The following is a 25,301-nucleotide window of genomic DNA, read 5'->3' on the forward strand; positions in this document are numbered from 1 at the left end:
CTTTATTTATAACGTGATTAAGTGTTAAACATTACATGCCTATTTTTAATGAGATGATAAGAAATTTAATTTCATCCTACTACTGTACTCGTGTGTGTGTGTGTGTGTGTGTGTACAGCTTAGCACGCTAACTTTAGTAACCTCAGCTGGAGAGTACTGTACTAGGCTATTCGGACACTGTCGCGCGCGCGCGCGCGTGTGTAAAATCCAGCGCGGTTTGAGACGCAGCCCGCCCGCGCGCGCACTCTCTCTCTCTCTCTCTCTGTACCTGACTGCCTGCACGCGCAAACACGATTAACTCGCCAGGAACAGAATGTAAAGTAAAAAAATAAAGAAGTGGGACCTCGAAGAATCGTTTTCGTTCAGTCGTTTTCTCCACACGGTTCATCCTACACTACTGACGCAAAAAAGTGGCACGAGCCCTAAGCGCGTGTCATCGCGCGCGCGTTGGGAGATCTGAACCGCTCCAGTGCTGGTGGTTCTTTCACGCGCAAAGTCTAAACAATGTATACACACAAACACACACACGACGCAATCAGATTTTTAGACTATGCATATTTCTCTGACTGACTTGACATTGCATAAGACAAAGTATATATATATATTGCATGCAAAACTTTTTTTCCTCACTCACTTTCACTCTTTCACTTCGCGGTGCATCACCTGCTGTTCCGTCAAACGAACAGGTCAAGTCTGAAACTCAAGTTCAGGAATGATAACAGCTAGAGAACAACCGAACACAGCGCTCTACTATTTTTGAGAAATGCATGCATATATTCCTATAAGATTGTAAGAGACAGTATTCCTATATGAACCGGTAAAAAGTAAAAGAACGACTGCAATGCACAAGTGCACAAGTTGTACAGTAGAAGGCACGTGCGTAAGCGCGCGCAGTATTTCTGAACTTTATATGTAAAAACTAAAAAATGCACCAGGTTCAGCCATGCATGCACATACGTTTATAAAAGTCTATAAGCTCGACACGAGTAAGTGATGTTGTTAACAGCGTGCACGACTTTAACTTCCAGCTCCTAAAAAGCCGACAGGTTCAGAGTGACTTGTGTGTGTGTGTGTGTGTGTAAGAGAGAGAGAGAGAGACACACACACAGGCTTATATCAGCCTGTAATGAGCGTCGGTCTCGGTGCGAACGTGCAAACCCATTTAAGCGCAATAATCAATAATAAGTAAATAACAACATATGCCTGTCTTGCATTGAAGAAGACGAACACCTGGACATGTGATCGCACCTCACAGATCTCGAGCACTTTTCGGCGAGAAGAAGAAGAAGAAGGGAAAGTGATCAGAACAGTTAGTCGGAAATAAAATTCTTACCTGTGCACAACACTTCGCTCGGGCTTTCCTTGACTTTCCAACTTAGGAGAAATGTTCTGAAGGGGGAAAAAAAGAGGTGGACGTCAAAGGAGCATGCGTGATCAAAGTTGTCTCATTTTTTTTTTCCTCATGTGTTGTGTTATTATAGCATTTTCCTATTTCTAGCAGAGGGCGAGCGGGCCGGAAGATGTGCCCTGGAGAGAGAACTGGGAAGCGGAGTCATTAATTGAATTTTCACAGCGAGCTGCTGCGAGGAGGAAAAGACGGAGCGGATTCATCTGCACTGACCCGGGGCCTTAACCTGCTCATGAAGGGTGTGTTCCAAACCTCAGTGTCTGAACATCTATGAACATCTACCCTCTATGAAGACAACCTAAAGTATGTATGTACTTAATGATCTGATTTTTCTGTATGGGCTGATTACCACATCACTGCTGAATCCTCAGATCAGGTGTTGGTCAGGAGGCAGTGATTCATTTTCTTCAGCTTCTTGTTAACATGTGATGTACCACTGCAGGGATACAACCTCCAGGTCCAAATTTCTGATTCACCTCAGTTCAATATGCTGCAGGGTTTTCCCTCACTGTTCCCATAGATCTGAACGTCAAATCATTCTAACTGCTTTCTATTTAGAAATGCAAAACCATTGCTTTTTTAAATATAAAAAATATTACATTTACTGCATTTGATAGACTTCCCTTATCCAGAGCAACTTACATTTCTATCTCATTATACATCTAAGCAGTTGAGGGTTAAGGGCCTTGTTTAGGGGCCCAACAACAGCAACTTGGTGTTGCTGGGGTTTGAACCTGGGACCTTTCAATCACTAGTCCAATACCCTAATCACTGTGCCCATTACTACATGCATCTTTTTTCTTACTTAATGTAAACTTCTTGCCTGCAATGCAGAAGGCCTGGGCTTGATTCTTGACACTGGATGCAGGGCATCCTTACAACTAGTCCCAAGCCATGATCGAACGGGAAGCCTGCATCAGGACAAGCTTGAGGCATAAGACCCGTGCCAAGTATTATACAGATCGGATGCCACCCTGCGGTGACCCCTTGATGGGAGCAGCCAAAAGGACAGCATGTAATATATAACAGTTAGCTATTAAATGCCATTAAACACCACAAAGAATTAACACCTTAATTGATTATTAATTATATACCAGTAAACTGGTGACAGGACATTGGGCACACAAGGCTCACTCATTCCCTCACACACCAAAAGTCAGCCCGTCCAGTTATCCCACAGAAAAGCCAATGCAGGACCAATTACTAAAAAAAAAAATAAAAACTGGCCACTTATTAAAGCACCAGCAAACTTGGTGCGTCACAGCCCACCATGCATGAGGCTCGACAGACAAAAAGTTTAAAAATTCCCGAGATCTCAAGCCGATTGGAGACCTACTGTATAGGATGTGCTGAACAAGCAAGTCCAATCCACAGAGGCTCCACCTCACTGTCAACCCACAGCGCCCAAAGGCTCCGCTGTCTATGTTCTGGTGCATTAAGTCATATTACTGCCCAGGCGGGCCGCAAAGAAAAACTACATAATACTGGGCATAATGTTTTGCGTTGTAATGCTATGGCTGATCGATATAGCTAAATATGTCATGCTAATGCTATGGCGAAAAAAAAAAACTATGCTGTGATAACTATATAGCACATTAATAAACTTGTATGATACCTTATCATATAATGATAACTATATAGCACATTAATAAACAATTCAGTATAAATTTAATTAAATATATACACTCACAGGCAGGTTATTACCCTAATACATCTCAGAGTCATTGGCAATAGGTAGGAAGAGGATAGCAAATCATTTTATTGTATTAATTCTTTCACTTTGGTTGATGCCTCACTGCATTTTTTTTCTCCATATTAGATTTTAAGATACAACTTTTTAATGACTAATAGGTTATTATTAATGCACTTCTTTCAACAATACTATTTTAAATTTATTATTATTATTGTTTAGTAACTGCTCATTCACAGGGGCTTTTAACATGGATGCTTCATAATCAAACGTGATACTAAAACATCTTTGATGTGTTAATTTTATTAAGATACTTTTCTTTCATATTTATGGATGTTGTAATCACTTTGTAACATGGTTTTACAATTCTCAATTTCTCAGTAAAATGACAGGCTGCTTTTTAAGAGAGAGAGAGAGTGAGAGAGAGAGAGAGACCGGTAAGGGAATTTATCACATACAGTATGTAATAAAAAAGTAAATGGTCTCTTGGACATTTCACAAGAATAATCTATGTATAAAACCTTTACAAAGCATGGTATGTCATTGGTTAATAGGTTAGACATTGTATGTGCTGGCAGATTGCTGTGGTCTAAGTGAAAAAATATAATCTAGCATTATTTTCATGCAACAGATAACTTTTTGGTTTCTCAGTAACATGACAAACGATGTTTTTCTTTTGGTTTTATTAACTTCAAGAGAGAGAAAGGGGAAGAAATAGTGGTTTAGAGTTCCTAACATAACTTATAACACAAACTAAATTGTTTCACAGAAAAACTACACATAAATGAAAATGAAGACTGCATTCACTAATTGATTGTCAACTAATTTGTTTATTGTTGATTATTTTCCTATAACAGCAGGCCAACTCTGGTATTCAGATTATTAGGGGATGACTTAGTACCCATGCTGTGTCTAATTTCATTCTTCACTATTAACAATTTTGTACCATTGTCCAGGTTCTCAGTAGACAATAATCTTCATTGATAGTTTGCTTAGTTATTCCCCTAGAGCACACTAATTTAGCATATAATCACAAATAAAAATGCTTAACACCAACTAAATCCAAAAGACATGGGTTTTACTTTAGTAAATAGAAAACTAATAAATAATACATTTATGATACATATAATAAATACATTTATTACAAATATTAGAAAAAAAATTACCTGCAGAATTTTAGTGCTAAGCCGCTAATGAACAGAATCTGTGTGGGAAGATAGAGCAAAATGTTGGGTCTTATGTATTGGTATGGAAGCCTTTAGTTTTTTTGTACTGTTTATATATATTTCAATTAAGTGTTCTTTCCTGATTTTTTTCCCTCCTGATTTCTACATTGGTGAAGGCATGCAAAATATTCATGAATCTCCTTTAAATAGTTGATATTGACATGTGTCTCTTGCTTTGTAAAGCCTTCATAACAGCTTTAATATGAAGTACTGTTAATTGGTGATTTATGAGGCTGGTAACTTTAAATGAAATTCTTTGAAGCAGAGGTAAGTTTTGGTCCTCCTTTTCTAGGATGGTCAAAATGCAAATCAAACCTCTAACATCCCTATTGTGTCTACCTGTGGAAAAAAAGCAAAGCAACACTTTTCTAGATGGCTAACTATTTTAGCTCAATTTTATTAAATAGTATTGCTTTTCGTTACTAATAAAAAAATGTTGAGAATTTAACAATTAAAGTAGCATAAACTGTAACTCAAAATAAAGTAATAAAATCCTACTTATTGCCAGTCCCAGTTGTTAAAAATAAAAGCTAGCTCGATTGTATTATCACGTGTGTTCATAGAACCTGTATACATATTCACTGGTGTTTGCAATGAGGCTAAACATATAGCCATTCAAGTAGTTTGTCAGTAAATAAAATATATTAAACAGCAATTATAAATCATTGACATTGATTTCAAATGATATGTTAAAAGGTTAGTGTAAAAAAAAAAAACAGTTTGGAGCAGCATACCCAAAAATAAAACAAAACAAAAAATAGATCAAATAAATAGCTACCTGACAAACATATTTGGCTGCTAGCTGAAAGGCTAATTAGCAGTTTGCAAGAGATGGTGCTAACCATAAATCATAGCCACTTTTTTTTTCTTATGAAACTACTCAAATATGTTTTGTAATGTTTTTAACTTGCAATATGTAATACATATTTTTTTCTACATATCTGAATACAAACTGTAACATATACTGTATAACAGCCCTTTTGTTAGCAAGTCGTGTAAGACACCATACTGGTTTTAGGAACTAGACACTGGGGTCTATCTACAGACTAGAACCACTTTAAATGGTTAGTATTATCTGATGTAAAATGTAAATAAGTTAATAAAGTTAATTAATCCTAAAATAAGTATTCATTTACTAAGGTAATGGAATCTAACTAAAACCAAACTGATTGTCACAAGAAGTGAGAAGTAATCTCAAAATAGATTAAATAGCAAAGGTCTCAGGCACAGGCAAAAAGAAAAATAAAGTTGCTGGATGTTGCATTTAAAAAATAAGCCAGTGCAACAGTCAAAGTCTGTTGGTTCTGCAGGATGCTCAGTAAACTAGTTAAGTAGCTAATTTCCTAATAAAGCTGCACAAACTGTACCTAAGACTAAAGGGTCCTTAAAGCGATGTCACACCAAATACTGACTTTGTTTAATTAATTACTGTTTACTGTGCTGTGTAAGACATCTTTGCTCTTTAGCATTTATCTGAATGTGATTTTACATAGACTTAAGGTAGACAAGACATTTACACAGCACATACCTAATTATATACAGTACATACACACTTATTTTTAAAATTATGTCCAGTCTTTTGTTCATTCTGTTGTTACAATCTGTATTTTTTCTGTGAAACAAGTTAGTTTGTGTTTCAATCTGTTTCTAATTCATCTTCAGGAACTGCATTATCCTGATCAGGGTAGTGAAGAATATGGAGCCTATTCTGGGAATGCCGAGGACAAGGCTGGAAAACACCCCAGATGTAACGCCAGTCCATCACAGTTCACTCAAGTCCACTTATCAGCATGTTGGGAGGAAACAGAGAACCTGAAGGAGCCCAACACATACACAGGTAGAACATTTGTAATTCCAAATAGATATGCACTCACGATCAATCCAACATTCTGGAGCTGTGAGAAGGCAATTGTAAAAACTTGTTCCACCTCTTCACCTACACTAACCCAACTAGCTTAAATTTCAGAAAAAGTGGTTATGCTTTCCATGAAGGAGTGGCTATGGTTGGAGTGACTGCAGCTTTTAACTTTTTAATTCCTTATACACCAGATGGTACGACTTGGACACATCATCAGTAATGAACCTAGGGTCCTACTGTAGGCACTTGGATGACCCAGCCAAGAGTGTTCAGTCCACAACTTATGTCCAAGTGGTGCCTTACACTATGGATCGCCCTTCTTTATCCACAGTCCTCTTTCCTGCAATCATCTGATGCAAAGAGACTGCGTGTCTGATGTACAGATTGCCCTACAAAGCCCCTGCTGCCCACCTAAGTTGCCCAACAAATATTAAGCCTTCTTAGACTTATGGGCCTCCCCTATCTGGTATTCTTATGGGAATGTCAGTTCCAACATAACCATTTCCTCAGAACAGTCGGATGTTAAGATCAAGTCTTATTTCAGTGTCATCTCTGCAAGATGAGTCTGGCTGGTTGTAGTTAGGTCTTGTGTCTCAGCCTCATTTCTGCCTGTTTGCCTCTTTTTCCTGAGAATTACTCCCAGTCCTAACTGTGTTGCCTGCAGATGAGATGGTGTCGTTTGAACCATTTCTGGTGCTGCTTGGTGTCATTTGTATTATGTCTTTGATCTTCTGTTGAATATGGCACATCATCTTTATTTTTTGCCTCCGTTTCAAATGGAATACAGTAGATCAGGATGCGTTTGGAAGATCTAGCCAAAACAACTGGCAGGTCTACTCTATTCTCTCTTGCCTCATGGACCAACTGGGTAACCACCCCTGTGTATCCTATTCAGCCTGGCACGGATGGGACTCCTCCCTTCTGCACTGCAGTGTCAATGAAGGAATTCCTCAGGAAGTAAACTGTCAAGTGGCTAGCAAGGTTTTTTGAAAAAGACTTGCCTTTTACACTGAGGGAGTGTGGTTGGAGCAGAGCTGTGCCGTCTGCACTGCTGTCCAGTGCTGTTGAACCCCTACTAGAGGTCTATGTGGCGATCCAACCTGTGGACATTACCCTGAAACTCATTGTGGAACTGTCGTCCTTTCATTAGAGTGTTAAAGCAAAAGTTAACACAAGAATCCCCCAAACAATCATAGGGAAAAAAAGATGGGAAAAACATAGCGAAAAACCTGATGATCTAAATACTTACAGTTTTTGACACAGACACAGCAATAGACTGGGGAATATGAGTCTGTGAGGATACTTCAGTGCTAATTTTAAATGATGTACGATCTTATAGTCACACATGGAAACACAATTCATGTGTGACTGTAAGATCACAATTTTTTTTTTAATGAGCGCTTAAAATGTTATGCACAAAATACTTAGCCAATACTTATCAATAGAATAAATTTTTTTCTAACATTAATTTGTATTCTAATAGGTCCAGTAATCTCTATAGTTTTAGTGTATACTTTTTAGTTTTTACACATGAAACAGGAAGCGGGAAGTCAAAGATTGCAGTGATCATTGCCTCCCGCTGACCTTCAGCACACAGCAGTACAATACGCGGAATTCACGAACACTTTTTATGACATTCATGCTCCCTTACAAATGTCCTGATACTGATAAAGAACACACCCTGACCACACTTTAATAAATTGCATATAATGTTAATTACAGGTAATAATATAACTCCCCCTTTCCAATTTCATCATTTCCATTTTGGAAGTTTTTAAGCTAACCTTAATGTACTGCATGTATTTTGGCACATTCTCTATCAAGTAACGACCTTAAAATTACCTTATAATGGGCAGGTAATGAGGCAGTTAGGATACCTCAAGGAAATGCATTTTTTGGTGAATTATAATCTAAATATGTGTAACTTATTATTTTACTGATTTTTTTTAGAGGCTCTAGCTCTAAATGCACAAGTATACCAGCATAAATAATTACATTTTACTGTAAAAACTGAACACATCTTTAAATAATTTATAAGCTGAGATCAGTGAAATGAGATCAAAGGCCAAAAAGGGGTTGATGACAAAATTCTGGCAGATTTTTTTGTATTAAAAGCTGTTATATTACAGCTACAGCACTCATCTAAAAGCCTCCAATATGAGGACAGCACCGGCTTACGCAAATGTTTATGTTTAAGCAAGCTATAAATTATTTTAATTACCTCAAGCAGGCTTTTAAGAATTGACATTTTGTGTAGTCCTTTTTTATTTTGCCACACGCAGGTTTTAAAAAAATAAATTTTAGAAAAGGCAAATTCATAATTTTTTACAACACTTTGTCCATCAGGAATGCACTGCTGTTTTCACTTCTTCATTAGAAGTGAATTTTCATTCTCGTGGAGCTGCTTTCAGGAAACCAGATCTGATAAGCACTATAGGGGAAGGGGTGCTTTAACACCTTACAATGAAGTTTTCACAGAGTGTCGTCAGTGTGACAATAAGTGTGCAGCACTCTGCGTTTAATCAGAAGTTTAGGCTTCAGCTCTTCAATAGCATCTGACTGTAACGAGTACTGTTGATTGTTAAACTTTTTTTCCTCTGAATGTTCCAATACTGACTCCCAGAAAACTATAAGCATCGATTTTCCAGCTGATGGTTGACTTTTGAACTTTTTCTTGGTCGGCGATTCAGTATGTTTCCGTTCCATACTCCGCCGGTCACCAGACTCGTAGTGATGAATCCATGTCTCGTCGCCAGTCATGATTCCCTTTAAAAAAATTTCACCTTCCTTGGAGTATTAACCCACATTTTGTTTGGTTGCAGATATGCAATCACTTTTTTCATACTGAAGTCTTTAATAAATAACAGCACCAGGTACACACTCAGATCACAACATACGAATCACTGCGCGCTGCTCTTCTTTCCTGCAAATCACAAGCATCTATTTTTACTCCCATCGCAGTTACAAGTGAACTGATGTAACACATTCACACCTGTACAGCAGCGACTGGGGAGACAGTAGCCTTGAACGGAAAAAGCGCTGACCAACTGAAGTTTTAATATGACTTGAGTGCGGATCATTTTTGACTCAACCTGATAAAATGTCTCTAAGAATAGCATTATTACAGTAAATGGATAACAACGTCTTGTTTCTATTAATTCGTAACCATTTTCTGCACGCACCCACTAACCGATGACATTTTTGTAAGCACAGGTCTAATGTTAGAGGATTTTCCCTTTTACAGTGTGACAAGCTTAAAATACCACTACTGTATAGGACATGTATATGAGGAAGAGGACAGATAGTTAGCTTTCCTTCTTTCATCCAGTGGAAAAATGTGTTATGCTGCCCCGTGACACAGAATAAGTAGTAGGTGAGAGTTAAAAAATAAAGAAAATGAGGTATAAATAATGGAGAGAAAGTGATTTAAAAAAAAAAAAAAAAGATCAACTGCCCTTAGACTCCAATTATAAGAAAATTTTTAGGTTTCCACGTGCAGGTTTTCTCAGTCCAGGGCAATGTGTGAATATAATTCCTCTGCTAATCACACATACACTACGGGTGCAGTGGACAGAGATTAGGTTGAAAAAAGTTAGAGTATTTGTTTAAGGCTTATACGGCTCATAGGTTTAGACCTCAAAGTATACTCCTGCATGAGAATCAGTACCTCTGAGACTCCCGAGGGACTAAATAGGCACTGATGTGTTGTTTAAAACCGGAACCTCCCCTCATTTAATTCTGCAGTCTTGTTAACTATCGACGAACAGATTATTGCCAATTAGCAGTTTTGTGATGTGTTCTGAGCTACATAATAAGGAATTTGAAGTGATCGATTGCTCAGTCAACTAAAGAGTTAGGTCTCTGATCTCTCTGTCACCCAGGGACAACGTTTTATAAGCACAGAGTCACTGCATAAGTCTTTATTTGAGATCTACTGGCAAGGTAATGAAAAAGACAACAGATAATTATATCGTTCCAAAAAAACTGCTATGCCCACTAGAGAACATACCTAAGGTATAAATTCTGTAAACAGTTTGAAACACAGGACGGAGTGAATAGATTTGTGTCATATTTGCACTATGAAAAAAAAAATCTCATTATTTCGAGACCAGTATTACGACATTATACCAATTTGGAAATAAATTGCCTTTAAACCTTTTTCAACGTATCAATGACCTTCTACACTTTTGGCTATTAATGCTGAATAGAATAATATTTCAAATCTGCGAGTTGATAAATATTACAAGACATGTTCATAGTTCAAATCCCCATGCTATTATTGCCAGTGGGATACCGTTACAAATCGTACATATTTAATGCTGAGAAAGCCCACCATGTTCGGTAGAAGTGCTCATGTTCTGCGGCTTAAACTGTTTGCTTCAACACTTTTAAATAGTCGGTTTTAGCATCGTGTCACAAGGAAGTGCTTCCCCAAGGTAATATAAGAAATCCGCCAGCAGCCAGCATACACACACACGAAGCTATGGAATGTGTTGATAGTAAACTGGTATTTTTTCCCCCCCTTAGTAAGTTACACTGTTTCATATAAACACATTTGTGAAATCTTAATAAAGTGCATTCTCCGGGCACTTTAAATGCATCTACGTAGGTCCGCAGGGACAAGACAGAATGAAGATGTTGAACTCTGATTATGCCACTGATTCTGCATACCCATCAGTCAATTCCCCTGATGTTGCAATACGGTGATACAGAATAATAATGTAGTAAGAAAGGCCAAAAATCAATACATTATTCTGCAGATCACTTGATTCAGTAATGACCAGCACAATTATTGCCATCCATTGATTCATTAGGGCCATTCTCAAGGGCAGACCCAACAAACCCTAGAGCCTACTTCCTCCTCCAGCAGTGCCATCTCTAATTATGAAACATTAAAGGCTAATAACAAGGTAGCACAAGGTTAGAAGAGCCATACTGCAAAGCCGAACCATTTAGAGCAATTATTTTCCCTTTTTGTTCATCTGGTCGGTTCTTGATCTTAAGCCATGCCTTTTATAGCAGTATTATCACGAGCAGAATGTTAGAAACATTTCTGTGTTAATTTGAGCCTTTTTTTTTACAGCAGGAAAAGTATCTTTCCTGTAAAGTGGAGGAGCCTGAAAGACTTGAGTGCACTTATTTGAAAAAAAAAAGAAAAAAAGATTCATTTCGTGCTTAAAATAAACGTGTTAAAGGTACTGGATCTGCTAGAGCTGAAAAATAGAAATTGGCAAAACTGATGAATAACACCTTTGACATTCACATTGACTAAGTGATAAAGCGCTGTCCATATGGCAATGCTGATGCGTAAGCATTTTTGACGTAAAGACACCTGCGCCCTACGTAGGCAGAAAACCCTGACGCCGGATTTACTGGATATTAACACCTCTAACCAGCTGAGCAGAGACATTTTGACCCTTAAGTATCCAAGCAGAGCATATCCAGTGCACCAAGTGACAAAGCCTCTTCTTGGTCCTCATTCATAAAAGACATATCCTTACTTGTCTTTTACTTTTATGGTACAAAATCAGTTTTACTTTTAAATTCTTGCTTATTTGGCAAGAATTTAAATACATTAATGTTTGTACTTTTATTTAACATTTATATGTCGAGTGATCAGATAAGCACTTCATACTGATGTGTAAGCGAACAAACACCAGCAACAGTGTCCTCATTGTAAATACCAGCATAGAGCCAAAAACCTTACAGAGAGATTAATGAAAGTCGACGGTGATATTCAGCTGCATAGCATGGAAGGGCAGGCGACTGGCAATCACCTTAATTAGATGAAGACTTGTACAAAAACAATGTCCTCCAGATGCATGCATCTGTCTTCACGACGGATGTTAGAGGTGGTGGCAGCTGCCCGTGTTCGGTAAATAAGGGCCAGCTCACAGAGGAGATTGTAAAACTTTTAGTCGGGGACCGGGAAGTTTTTCAGTAACGAGCCGGAAGTTCATCTTTCGTCAGTAATTCCTTTGACTGTTGAAGGAAATCCCCACCCTGAAGGACAATAAATATGTTTATATCGAAAATATTTTGATGTGTTTAGCGATTCTGGTGCTAATTTGTTGGTTGTTGCTGTAGTTTCCTTAATCCCATGGGAAGTTATTGGATGTGTGCCACAAGGGGATGTCACAGGGGGGCATTGCTAGTACAGATACAATGGGATTTATTGAGAGAAAACTGAGATATGAGGTACAACAGTCTGATTTGACCTTCACCTTCTAAAAAAAAAAAAACAAAGCAGCAATATTTTTTTTTTCTTACTAATTTTCCAGTGATGTACAATGCCATATCCAAGTACTGGATACTTGTCTAAGATTGTCTAGTGATCTACAAAATGGTATTGACTATGATTTTAACATGAAAGTCAAAGCTTTGGATGACGATCTGTTTGAGCAGAGTGTACAGACGAGGAGGTGAGAAGGCTGGATAGGATAGACTAAAGGCCTAAAGTGCTGCTTTCTTTGGAAGGAGAGGAAGCGAAGGCTAAATCCCACTGCAAATAGCTGAAAGGCATGTTGGGTAATGTAGTAAACCATTAACCGAAGTGAAAATGAAAGAAGTTTAAACTAAAAATTGGTAAATTCTTTTACAAAATAAATTTCCGGCCCCATAGAAAATTAAACTGTAAAGATTAGTATGCAATTAGTATTTCAATCAGGGTGAGTTATTCCTTAAAATCTAAATGAATCAATATTTAAAATCTGCTATGCAATATACATCATGTAAAAATATGCAGCGAATGGTTGTTTGCACTCTTTTGAAAGTTATGGGGAACATGCGGGAGTTGAAAAATTTCAACTTTTAAGGCAGTCAAGGTCAAGATGTTTGGAAAGTCTGTGTATGAAACAATGTGTTTTTCCAATTTATGTACATGCCTAACATGCAGACAATAACAGGTGGGTGGTCATTTCCTCAATAGCTTACTCAGGAAATGAAGGTGTGGGTCATTGTTTACACATTAGAATATCACCTATTCAGAGCAAAGCAATTCCGCAGACATGCAGCACAGACGAGAAGGAAGGCTGCACTGTCGTTACACATGTGAATAGCAAGTTACATGAACGAATATTTCTAAACGTGGAAGCGATCCAAGAAGCGTGAAAGAGGATCTGCAGTCGATCAACATAAACTGCGTTGCCATTTCATAGGAATGCCTGCCGGAGAGCTCTTCTGTTAATGGAGCCCGGCTAATTCAGAGTGTTTATTAATGCGGCCTACCAACAATGCGGCCATATGGCGTTGATAAGATATCTGGGGACAGAGTTAAAATCTAATTTTAATAAATTCTTAATCAGCTTGTAGGATACTGAAACAACACGGTTAATGGAAATGTGTGGAGTCAGCAAGGTCCTTTGCAGTTGTGGTCTTTAATAAGATTTGAGAGGCATTACAACAGCACAGCAGTCAATGTCAAGTCGAGCTGCTCCCTCTGTCTGTAAGACGAGTGCGAAGAGCGAGAGCGCAAGCGGAAAGCATGGTCATCTGCGCGAAAAGAGATGGAAGGTGATCTCTGGGGGGGAGGAGAAGAAGAGAGAGAGAGAGAGACAGAGATGTACTATATATCACATATCATCTTCATCTGATCGTTCACGGTTTCTAATTACTGAAGGTGAGCAAGGCCATCATTTTATCGTATTTGTTTTGCATCACTGCAAAAATAGAAAATGAGGGCTCGTAGAGCTGTACCAATTTACTTCATTTCGACCTTGATTAAAAGAAAATTAATTGCCACATCTCTCATTATGTTGTAAGTGGCATTTGATGACTGGAATGGAACAAACAAAAAAAAAAAAAAAAAAAGAACCCAGACAGACAGAGGCTCACTGGGAGTGCAAGCTCGACCTGCTTGTTCAGGAGACAACACACTTCTCTAATGATGAAAATAAACAGGTCTTTTAACACAAGCATCACAAGACACTGTCAAAGATATTAGTTTTAATATTCTCTTCATGGTGCTTAACAGCATAAGAGACCTTGTAACTTTGCCTTTTCGTCTAGCGCATGCTTTGCAAAACACAATTAAATCTTTGAACCAAGCTGCTCCGAGCGTTGTATAGATGTGGAGACGAGACACCGAACATAACTTTTGTGTTGACAGGCGAAACAACAAAAGACAAGGAATTGAAAATGGCCATCTCCGGTAGGATTACCAATAAATAATCTTTTAAAAAAAAAAAAATTCCTGCAAATTGCAAATCAAATTGTTTACATCGTACATACATACTCTGCTTGTTGGGTTTTTTTTTTATACTATATAAATAGATCCCTTTATCTGTAAATTCATTTCACCATTTCAATACAGCTTTATTCAATGAACATAATCCATCTATTCAAATACCATGCTCATTATTTATATGTGTACAATATTATTCTGGCTAATTATTGAAGTAAAAAAAACAAAACAATAAGAAAAAAACCTAGGACCGCCTGACTATGTTTCGTGGACCCCTGGGGTCCCCATTCCTCACTCTGAGAACCACTGAACTAAATCTACAAATCCCTCCTGACCTGTTGTCTGCTACACTTTTTTTTTTTTTTTATCCGAGTCTAAGCCACCATATGCCCCAGAGGATCAACTTTAGTAGTTTTTCAAGCGTCTGGTGTCTCCTTACGTTAAAATTTACCCCAGACAAGGCTCACCAGAAGGAAGGAAAATGGTAAATGCTGTTTTAGCAGTGAAATCCTCTTTTGATGCGCCTGCACCTGTCCTCGTCTGAGAGCTCCAGACAGCAGATGCTTGATAGAGGAGTTTTTGCCCGGGTGCACACCTCATCCTTAAATATTTATACGCTTTTGACACACTCCGATAGGGGGTAAGACAAAGGGCACACTGCATCCCCTGCATTTGCTCTGCTGTACTAATCCCTTCAGCTATTTATCTGTGTTTTTATTAAACCACTAAATTATTTCCTGCACTTTTTTTGCAGTAGTTTAGCTGCACGAGTTTGTGAATCAGATCCATGATAGTGAAATTGTTTTGTGAGAATTTTTCCGCTTGTGAGTTGTAACCTGCGTTAAAACACTCTGCTTGGATAGGATGTGACTAATCAATAGATTGCCTCCTGCTTAAACGTGCACTTTTCAGCCTCTGATGATGCCTTCGCTTTGTATTTCCTTTGCAGGTGAGTGAAACGACGAGACTCGCACAACGGCATGATGGTGTTGAGCTATCGTGGGCAAAATGGAGACGTCTGAATAATTAATCTAAATAATGTAAAGTAATCCAACAAGCCTCCCCTTCTCCCCTCTCCCTCACCTGTTTGCATTCCTCGGGGCTTCTAATACTGATGCCAACTCAAGTAAAATAGCTGTCCTTCATTTTTATAGTGGAAGGTGTTTTTTTTTTTGTTTGTTTTTTCCCTGAGTTCTCAAACCCTTTTACCTGGCTGTTCAAGGACACAGTTACACTATATACTTCTGTCATAATAAACCATACAAAACACTAGTTTTGACTAACCGATCATTACCAGATGCATACAGTTTAATAAGACTCTTATAACACACACAAAGGCTTAAACAGTTCATGGCAAAGTAAGGCGTGGAAATGAGCAAAATGGAATTAGAGATGTGCTTTGAATCTCCTCCACATAAAAGCTCACGGTTAAAGAAATGATGCATTGTAATGTGGTCAGTGGTAACGTTTAAAGGCATAAGGCAGTGCACTTATTGTCCATCTAGCATTAATATTGAACCTGCACAAAGTAGAAGTCTGGTAAGTCGAGTGGACTTTTTCCAATATATCATATAAAAGGTAGGAGTGGGAAATGAGTGATGTTTCGGCGCGCGCTTTTTTAAGTGAGGATTCTCACATCTTCGGTATAAAGATTCAATTCATCCTGCAGATTTCTCCCTCCGAACAAAATGCAGTCAGTCTGTGAGCCACAAATCTTCTTGAGCTTTTGAACATTATCGGTTTAACTGCACTGTGCATACAACATACGTCTTGGTGGCAATGTGTTTACAAAAGGAAAAACAAAATTGATAATCCAGTAGATGGAAAGGCAACATTAAGTGCATGATGAACACCTCTATTTTAGATGGCAGTAAATCCCCTTCTCTCTCTCCCCCCCGCCCTCCTTTTCAGATATGAGCCATTGAAAGTGTTCAGTTTTAGGACAGCGAGGTCACACCTGTTGTGGAACTTGATAGAAGGCTTATTTATAAACTTTCAGGCCTCATCCTTCAGAGAAAACGCTGACATATAAGCGCGGCAGCCAGAGGAGGGGCTCGGCCGAAAAGCCTGTTTATGAAATGTGCAGCAACTGGAAAATCCATAAAGTTTAGAAATGATGAAATTAACAAGCCAGATGATCAGGTTTCCCTTGATAGTCAGTGAATGAAGGGACTTTTTTCACTTCTGCATTTCGGACAAAGCACTCATTGTGTGTGAAAAATAAACAGATAAATTATTTATTAAAGATTTTTTTTTCTCTTATTCTGAGAAAATGTGACAAAAATGCCTCTCTTGTTTTTAAATAGAATTCTGTTAACGCTGTCTGAGGCGTAATTAAATCTAACACAATTATTGATGTCAATATTTATATCTCAAATTTGCTAACTATATTAGAAAAATTCTACCCTAATGTTAATTGTAACTGACATCAAGGCCTTTCTATTATAATCTCTTTCATTACACCCAATAAACAATGCATCGTCTACAGTATGTACTGGATTCATTAAAAAAAAAAAGTACCTAATAATGCCTAAATTTAGGCTCGGAGTTATGACCTATTGGGCATTTGGGGAGGATCCTGTGACGTTTGTAAAGATCTGGTAATGCTGAGTGGATTTGCCCTATAAGGGGTAATGTTATGGCACTGGAGGAGATATCAGCTTGTGACGAATAGCAGGACAGGTGCTGGAGGTTGAGCTCAGTGTCAAATGAACTTATTTAGAAATGTGAAAGTTGCTGACTTTTTTAATACTCGAGTAACACTTTTCGTATAACATACCATTAACAACGTTAATGTCTGGTGTCTGATCTCTTCCTAAACAGAAATAAAAAAAAGGCTTGTGAAGCTTCATTTTCCCTATCAAAGGCACACCAAGACATCAAACTGTTATATTGTGAAGCATAAAATCTGTTTTAATTGTGGATGTGTAGGATTTTTAACATGTTTCTCTTATAAAATTATTATTATTATGTTTTTTTAATCAGAGACTTTGATAGTTTATAGGAAGAAACCAGTCATCTGAACATTTTATAGCTTCACAAATAAAAGAGTAGTTGAGGCACAAATAGGCACAGGTTGAATTTCACTGTAGCTTTCCTGTAATTAAACACAAGCGGAAAGTTGAGAAACATGGCTCAAGTAGAAAAAGTGTTTTTATGCCACACTCATGCTGTGCAACGGAATGTAATGTCATTCTCGTAGCATTTAGAGGAGGGTTCATATGATTCTGCACAAGTCAGGAAGTTCTAAGCATCAGATAGGGTTCAAGTAAGTAGATACTCTGACTTTATTATGGACATCAGGGTATAAAATTAGTCATCTGCACCAATCCCACCCAACATAACAGACATACCGTACCACAGGGCATGCTTGTGGACAAATCGATGGAACACAACAGATTGCGTTGCAAGGATTTCTTTGCTGACAGCCTGCGAGATAGTTGTTTGTAAAAATGGTCCTAGGTGACCCTGAGTGCACTTCTTTTAAAATGGCAAAAGGTAGAAATCTATTTGGATCCCTAGTGTAACCTTGAGATTAAGTGTGCATTTATTTTAGTGTCATTCATGATATTTTAAATAGCAGGAATTCAAAGTCTATGCATTGTAATATGATTTTACTCTAATGTACATAGAAAAGATTTTTCTTTTTAAAATACTAGTAAAATTTGTGATTGTGCAATCTCCATATACACCAATCAGCCATGATATTAAAACCATGCATATTAAATAAACTGAGGTTTTTGGGCGGCTCTGGCCTCTTGGAGGGTGGCTCCGTGGGTGTGATGTGGTATCTAGCACCGGAACCATGGCAGCGGATCCTTCGGGTGCTGTGGGTTGCAGGATGGAACCTGTTTCATGGATTTACAACAATACAGTTCTTGATTTTTATTTTGCCCATTCCTCCTGACAGAACAGGTGTAACTCAGTCAGGTATGTCTGCCTCTTCGCCCAGACACACTTTATTCAGTTCAGTCTCACCTTCACTCATTGTCACTTAGTTGTTTTTGAGGCATTTTGTTACAGCTTTGGAGGCACACTTACTGTATGACCCCAGATCTACTGGAAGACATGAATTTAACCAAATGTTATTTTTTCACCTCATCATCTATTTTCTCAAGTGCTTTCTTCCCTGGATGATGCAGTATCTGGGTGGTCGCAAGATTTTATAACTGTTTTATAACTGTTTGGACAGGTGTTTGTGGCACCTTCAGTTGTTCAAAAATGGCTCCTTAAGCAAAAAGCTGACTTGTAAAGGTCTGTGTTTTTTCAAGGTCTTGGTAGAGGTGCTTGAAGTCTCCAGGGGTAACAAGGGCAAAAAGCACTGTCTCTAAAGAAGTCACAGCTAAACTTTTATAAACTCCTTATTATGATAAATGGTTGATCAGAAGCTTCTACAATTCTTTATCATCTATTTATAGAATCTTCTCGGTTGTTTAAATAAAGTGTCACCTTGGTGTACAGTATGTGTATAATTTGGTGTTAAGTTTTAAAAAAACATTTTTTAGACTAGGTATATACAATGAGGTTGGGCATTGGAGCTCAGTGGTAGATTTCTCGCCTACCATGTGGAAGACCCAAGTTCAATTCCACGCCAATCCCCAAACACCTGCCACTGGATGCAGTGCCGGTCCCAAGCCCTGATAAAATGGCAGGAATGATAAAATTCCATGTCAGGAAGGGTATCCGGCATTAAACCTGTGCTAGGTCGTGTGCGGATCAGATGGTCCACTGTAGCAACTCCTTGAAAGGAGCAGCTGAAAGACTAACAACATACTGTATATGGCGGGTGTTCAAGTCAAACTTTAAAAATTGTGTAAAATCAATTGACTAAAAGAGCAGCATGGTGATGAGAGTCCTAGCTGCAGAAAAATATTTGAAATGGAGTTTTTGTCACATCCCCAGTACAGTCCTGATCTTGATCCAAGCCATTTCCGCATGTTTGGGCCATTAAAGAAGTTCCTGGGTGGCTACTGTTTCATTTCTCGACATGCTGATTCTCTGTAGAACTGACTGGATGTTTGTTGTTCTCACATCATTCAATGTAAACTGTTGTGCGTGGAGGTCCCAGGAGAGCAACAATTTCTGAAACACTCAAACCTGCCCCAGTCCCACTAACCATGCTGTCAAAGACAATGTCAAAATGTAGGGCAGATGGTCACTACTACAAAGCAACCTTCCTGAAAATATCAAAATGTGACTACTGTACATTTTATGTTTATGTAAATACACTTTACCCAGATCCAAATAATAATTAATTCCGAATGAATTCTAATATACACAATTTTCCTGATGTCCAGTTCTTTTACTGTGTGTGATCTCGACAATTGACAGCTATGATTTAAAAATGTAACGCAGGGTTTTCCTAAATAATAGTGCATGTGCATTACATGCACAGAAAGCAGCTCGTTTACTCATTAGCTGTTTGCTTAAAGCAAAAGTATTTTATTTTATTGATGCTTAATTACACTTTCATCAAGTTTCGACCATTAATTGTGTGACTTTCTGAATGATCTGTAACTCCTAACACATGCAGTGTACAGTAAGAAACAATCATATAAAAACATCCAATAACATGTACTTATACATTATGGCCAAATTCTCACAAGAGTTGAAGCACATCAACAATATATTTTGTCCTGACCACCTGTATAAGATCCTTCAAATATTTGAAAAAATTAAATTATAATAAATAAATATAGCTGTTCAGACTAATAGACAATACAGAAAATGTGCCCTCTGGGTCCAATGTGAATTGGACAGGTATGAATGTGGAGGACCCGGGAGCCTGGGAGCCACATGTCGACATGCATCCCACTACTCGCTACATCACCTGGTCATACCGAGGACATGAAAGAAGAAGCGGAACAGAGGCTCTCCAGATGTTCTCCATCAGCAGGCCACAGGGGAGAACGGCACTGAGCAGCAACACCTGCTGCAGCACGATTACTATGAGAGCCCGGGCCATGTGCCACTGTAACCTGGCCAAGTGCAACTACAGCAATCTAAATGACAAGAAAAGCCTGTTTCACAGCATACCTCGAGAACTGCAATCAATGTTATTTTGGCCACATTAAACACCAGTATTATATAAACTGGGTCATGCTTATATAATTGTTATGGGTGCAGTTTTTTCCCTTTCCCATAGTATAGAATCCTGTAATGCAGTATAGTTTAATAAATTAATTACTTTTTCTTTCATTCATTCATTTACAGTAGCCTGAAATGGCCCCCATCATTAAAGCATAACCTTATAATAAAAAAATAAAAAAACATACCGCTTAGATTAAAGACATTATACAGGCTAATATTCTGAAAGTGATTCTACCAGATATCGTTACATCACCTAATCTCTAACCACACCCATAGCCACTGGAAAAATAATATTTGCCGTGATGAAAGTTCTCTGCCATCATCAATTTCTTCCACTTCCTTTTACAGAAACCTTGTAAAATGAGCCTTACCAAAGCCTGACATGAGTCCAGTGTTTCCGTATCGAAGTCATATTTTCCCTTTAAATCACTGACTTGAAAAGTCTTCACGATGCAAAAGACTCTGAGTAGTCTGTGATTACTCTGAACCCCAAAGGCACATGAAATGCAAATGAGAAGGAACAAAAGGAAAGCTGGAAAAGGTGAGAAAGACAACTGTTCAATAAGTCCAATGTTAAATTCTACTTGACCCAGAGGTCACTGAAGACCAACCCTAAAATCGTTTAATATTTTTCCTTCTAGATCAATAGCAGCATAAATTTAGATTCAATGACAAGCATAATTTAAAACAGATCTATAAATGATAGTGTGCAATTCCCAGTAGAACTGTATGCATGGGCTATTGCTTCAGACAGACAGGATTATGTCAGAACAACCTTGGAAAGAAATTACACATTTGTTCGCTGAAAACATGAGTTACAAATTTTTTAATTTACATGGTTAATTCTTTCTTTAATCAGTTGATTTAACTGTAATGTTTTACACTTGTCCATTGTTCTTCCTCTTGCATGCTAATGTGGTTAACAAAATTGCAAATCCTTAAATTACCAATACTCCAAGATAAGACATTCTCTGATCACGTTAAACACTTCCCAAACATTCTTGTTTAGTTTCTTTATTTTATTCATGAAAAGTAATCATTCTAAAAAATGAGAAATCTGAAACACATTTCCAAACATTTCACTTGACAGTACAGGCGAGCTGTGTAAATACATTTCTGCGGCATAATTCCAGTTCACACTAATACTGTTTTGCAAAGCATATAAAACCCTTGCTGATAAATATTAATTTGAGCCTTCATGATGTATTTGAAATTTCCAGCTAAAATGTCACCACATGGAACATTAATGTAATATTTCAAGGCCTGAGAGCAACGCTCATATTGATTGCATTTATTCCACTCTGGGGATGAGGAATAATTCTTCAGTGTGGGGACACATCTGGTAGCCAAAGATGCGAGGCGGGGAATGAGAGAATGCTAAATAACAATAAAAAAATAATAATAGGACTTGGATTAAAATATATCACCGAGACATTGTTTTAATGTGAATGCCTTAATATATGCACCTGCTTTATAGACTTAATCTGTTTGATTCATTTTGGCTGAGTGCTTGCTTCAAAAATACATACAAACGTACTGCTATATTATACCATTTCGGGTGAGTACTGAAACATAGATTATTATAAGAGCTGTTTAATTTTGGACATATTTTTAGAAGTAGGCTGCACTGCGCATCCAATGCGCGTCCAATTAACCATCGCAGGTAAACTCAGATTGAGTCCTTCAGCCGTCACCTTTTTTACCATATTGACATCGCGCTTAGCTTGCGCTGAAAATACTGCACTCTGTCTCCTGTTTTTTTGCAAGTTTAAGCAGAGCTAGAGGAGTTTGAGTGTCCTAAAAAGATCCGCTCTTTGTCATTCGCCATATTGACTCTCATTAGGAAGGGCGTCTGGCTGTCTTTAGTGCAAACGGAACGAAATTCGAGTCACACCTTGACCCTGGTTCAGAGCTTTACATACACTGCCTCACTTACTCTCACTCACACATCATCTATACCGCTTTATCCTGTATTCAGGGTCGCAGGGGGGCTTGGAGCCTATCCCAGGAGACCTAGGGCACGAGGCAGAGTACACCCTGGACAGGGTGCCAATCCATCGCAGGGCACACACACATACACACTCACGTGCTCATTCACACAGTACAGCCAATTCGGGGACGCCAATTAGCTGCATGTCTCTGGACTGTGGAAGGAAACCTGTGTACCAGGAGAAAACCCGTCAAGCACGGGGAGAACATGCAAACTTCATGCACAGCTGAGGCAGGAATCGAACCCGGACCCTTGAGGTATAAGGCAACACTGCTAACCACTAAGCCACCGTGCTGCCCCTGAATATAATATACAGAAACACAAAAAATTGCTAAAATTTGTTGCCATTTTGACGAACTAGTTTCAACTTGTTTCTCTTTACCCAGTTGATGGCTACTTGGGAAGAGTCGGCACCCTAACTCTTAAAAGTTTAACTGAAATGGAAGTTGGTAGACATCTGCAAGTGACATTTTCTAGGTTTCTGTTCATCAATAATGCACATTAAGATGGTGAAAATGTGTATATGGATATGAACTACACATATGAATCAACTTCTGGGTTTCATTTTGAGTGAGGGTGCATGCAGGAAACCATTACCACAACCATATTGTGTGTTTGCATCCCAGGTTGTACAGTAACTGCATGCATACATATATATATATAATGATAGCAAATAATAATCATAAAAACAAGACTATAATTGTCCTGTGTAGACGTCATTAGATGAATTTGGGCCCACTTGAGTTTGAATGAATCGAATAAGATGGCACAAGTTCCCTGCTGGACAAACTCTTCTCATCTAACTTTATATCAAGTGAATTATGCATAGCTACAGCTCCCCCTACTGGTGCAGATTTATCACATTTTAGAAGTTTCTGAAGTTAAGTGAGCTTAAAGCTTTGTATTTTTCTTTTCTTTTCTTTTCTCCATTTAGTCATCTACTGTATAATGATCTACTCTGCATTATTTTAATGGCAATCCTTAAAACACTTCCAATTGTGTTAGTCTTTATACAGGATATGTATTTGATATTTATGTAAAATATATAAAATCATTTTTGGAAGCAATTCAGTTCTTTTATGCATTGGGATCAGTTCATAAAATATATTTGTTTGTAAAAAAAACAGTTAATAAATGGCTTTCATTCTTCTGTGACCACCTGTCTAAGACAACTGGCTCCTCACAATCACAACACAAGGCAAAAGGAGACAAATGTTCGAGTTTTTTTTTTTTTTTTTTGGCATCCATCTTTCTGATGCACACAAACCACACGTGCAGATGCACATGTTTACAGCAGCGTGTTTTAGAAATCTACAGAAAACATTTGCGAGAGATCTGGATCCTGCTGAAGAGAAATCAAAAGTCAGGTTTTAATGTGGCAGAGAGACAGATGGCACCATATGTCATGCTAGACCAGTCACTGCCAATCATATAAGTAAGAGTTAAAACAATTAGACTTTGTCTGTCCTCACTAGTGCACAATCTGATAAAACCATATACAGTGCTTCTCAAAAAAAAGGAAAACTTTTTTTTTTTTTTTTTACAATTTAATTCAGAGTAAAACACTCATATTGTATATTTTAGATTTATTACAGGTCAATTGAGGTTAGGTCTTTTTTTTGCTTTTATAACTCAGAAATAATCCACTGTTTCAAAATATTATAAATAAATGAATAATCATATAGTTTAAATACAGTGCATCTCTTTGTCTAGTTCAGTACATGCAGCCACAATCAAAGGGAAAACTTTTTCTTTAACAGTTGTCCAGAAGATGATCATTGACACAGAAGGTCATTGCCAAAATGGCTGGCTATTCCTAGAGTGCTACGTATATCAACGCATAAGAAAAACGTGCAAAAGCAACAGGGATGACCACAGCCTTAAGAACATTGTCAAGCAAAGCCGATTCAAGAACTTGGAAGAACTTCACAACAAGTGGAATGAGGATGGAGTCAGTGCAGCAAGAGCCACCATGCGCAGAAGTCTTCAGGAAATGGACTAATCTATACCTGTTGCATTCCTGGTATCAAACCTCTCCTGAACCAGAGACAACATCAAAAGCATCTTCCCATAGTTAAGGAGAAAAGAACTGGACCATTGCTCAAAGTGCCAAAGTCCTCTCTTCAGGTGAAGGTGACTTAAAAAAAAATGTTTTTTTTTTTAAGAATTTGGAAATCAAGGTCTCAAAGTCTGGAGGAAGAGTGGAGAGGCACAGAATCCAGGTCCGGTATTCACAGTCGGTGATGATTTGCGGTACCATGTCATCTGCAAGTGTTGGTCCACTGTGTTTTATCAAGTCCAAAGTCAATGTGGCCATCAAGCAGGAGATTTTAGAGCATCCTTCCATCTGCTGACAAGCTTTATGGAGATGTCAATTTCCGTTTCCAGGAGGACTTAGCACTTGTCCACTTATATATTACCCACAGTGCTAAAACTCCCACTAACTGGTTTGCTGACTGTGATATTACTGTGCTTGATTTGCCAGCCAACTCACCTGACCTGAACCCCACAGAGAATCACTGGACTATTGTCAAGAGAAAGATGAGACATACCTGAACCAACAATAGAGATGAGCTGAAGGCTGCTATCAAAGCAACATGGTCTTCTGTAATGCCTCAACAATTCATGTTTAAGGAGCCTGGACAACCATTGAGTGCATTAATGAACATAATTTTCAGAAGTGGAAGTTGACATTTCTTTTATCCTTGATCGTAGGAAATATTCTAATATTTTGAGATGCTGGATTTTTGATTTTCAAGAGCTGTAAGCTGTAATCATCAAAATTAAAACTTAAAATATCTTTATGCGTAATGAATCTAGAATATAGGAGAGTTTCACTTTATGAATTAAATGATGA

General features: G+C 38.1%; 1 long non-coding RNA gene across 1 annotated transcript; it reads left to right on the top strand.

The window, feature by feature from the left end:
- The first annotated feature begins 1,137 nt into the window (after nucleotides 1-1,137).
- Nucleotides 1,138-15,578, top strand: LOC128510425 (uncharacterized). The gene is made up of 4 exons (XR_008356114.1): nucleotides 1,138-1,409; nucleotides 1,502-1,711; nucleotides 5,987-6,161; nucleotides 15,314-15,578. It is a non-coding gene; the product is annotated as an uncharacterized LOC128510425 (long non-coding RNA).
- Nucleotides 15,579-25,301: the final 9,723 nt, after the last annotated feature.

This window comes from Clarias gariepinus, chromosome 22 (genome assembly GCF_024256425.1).
Source record: "Clarias gariepinus isolate MV-2021 ecotype Netherlands chromosome 22, CGAR_prim_01v2, whole genome shotgun sequence".
Taxonomy (NCBI): Eukaryota; Metazoa; Chordata; class Actinopteri; order Siluriformes; family Clariidae; genus Clarias; species Clarias gariepinus.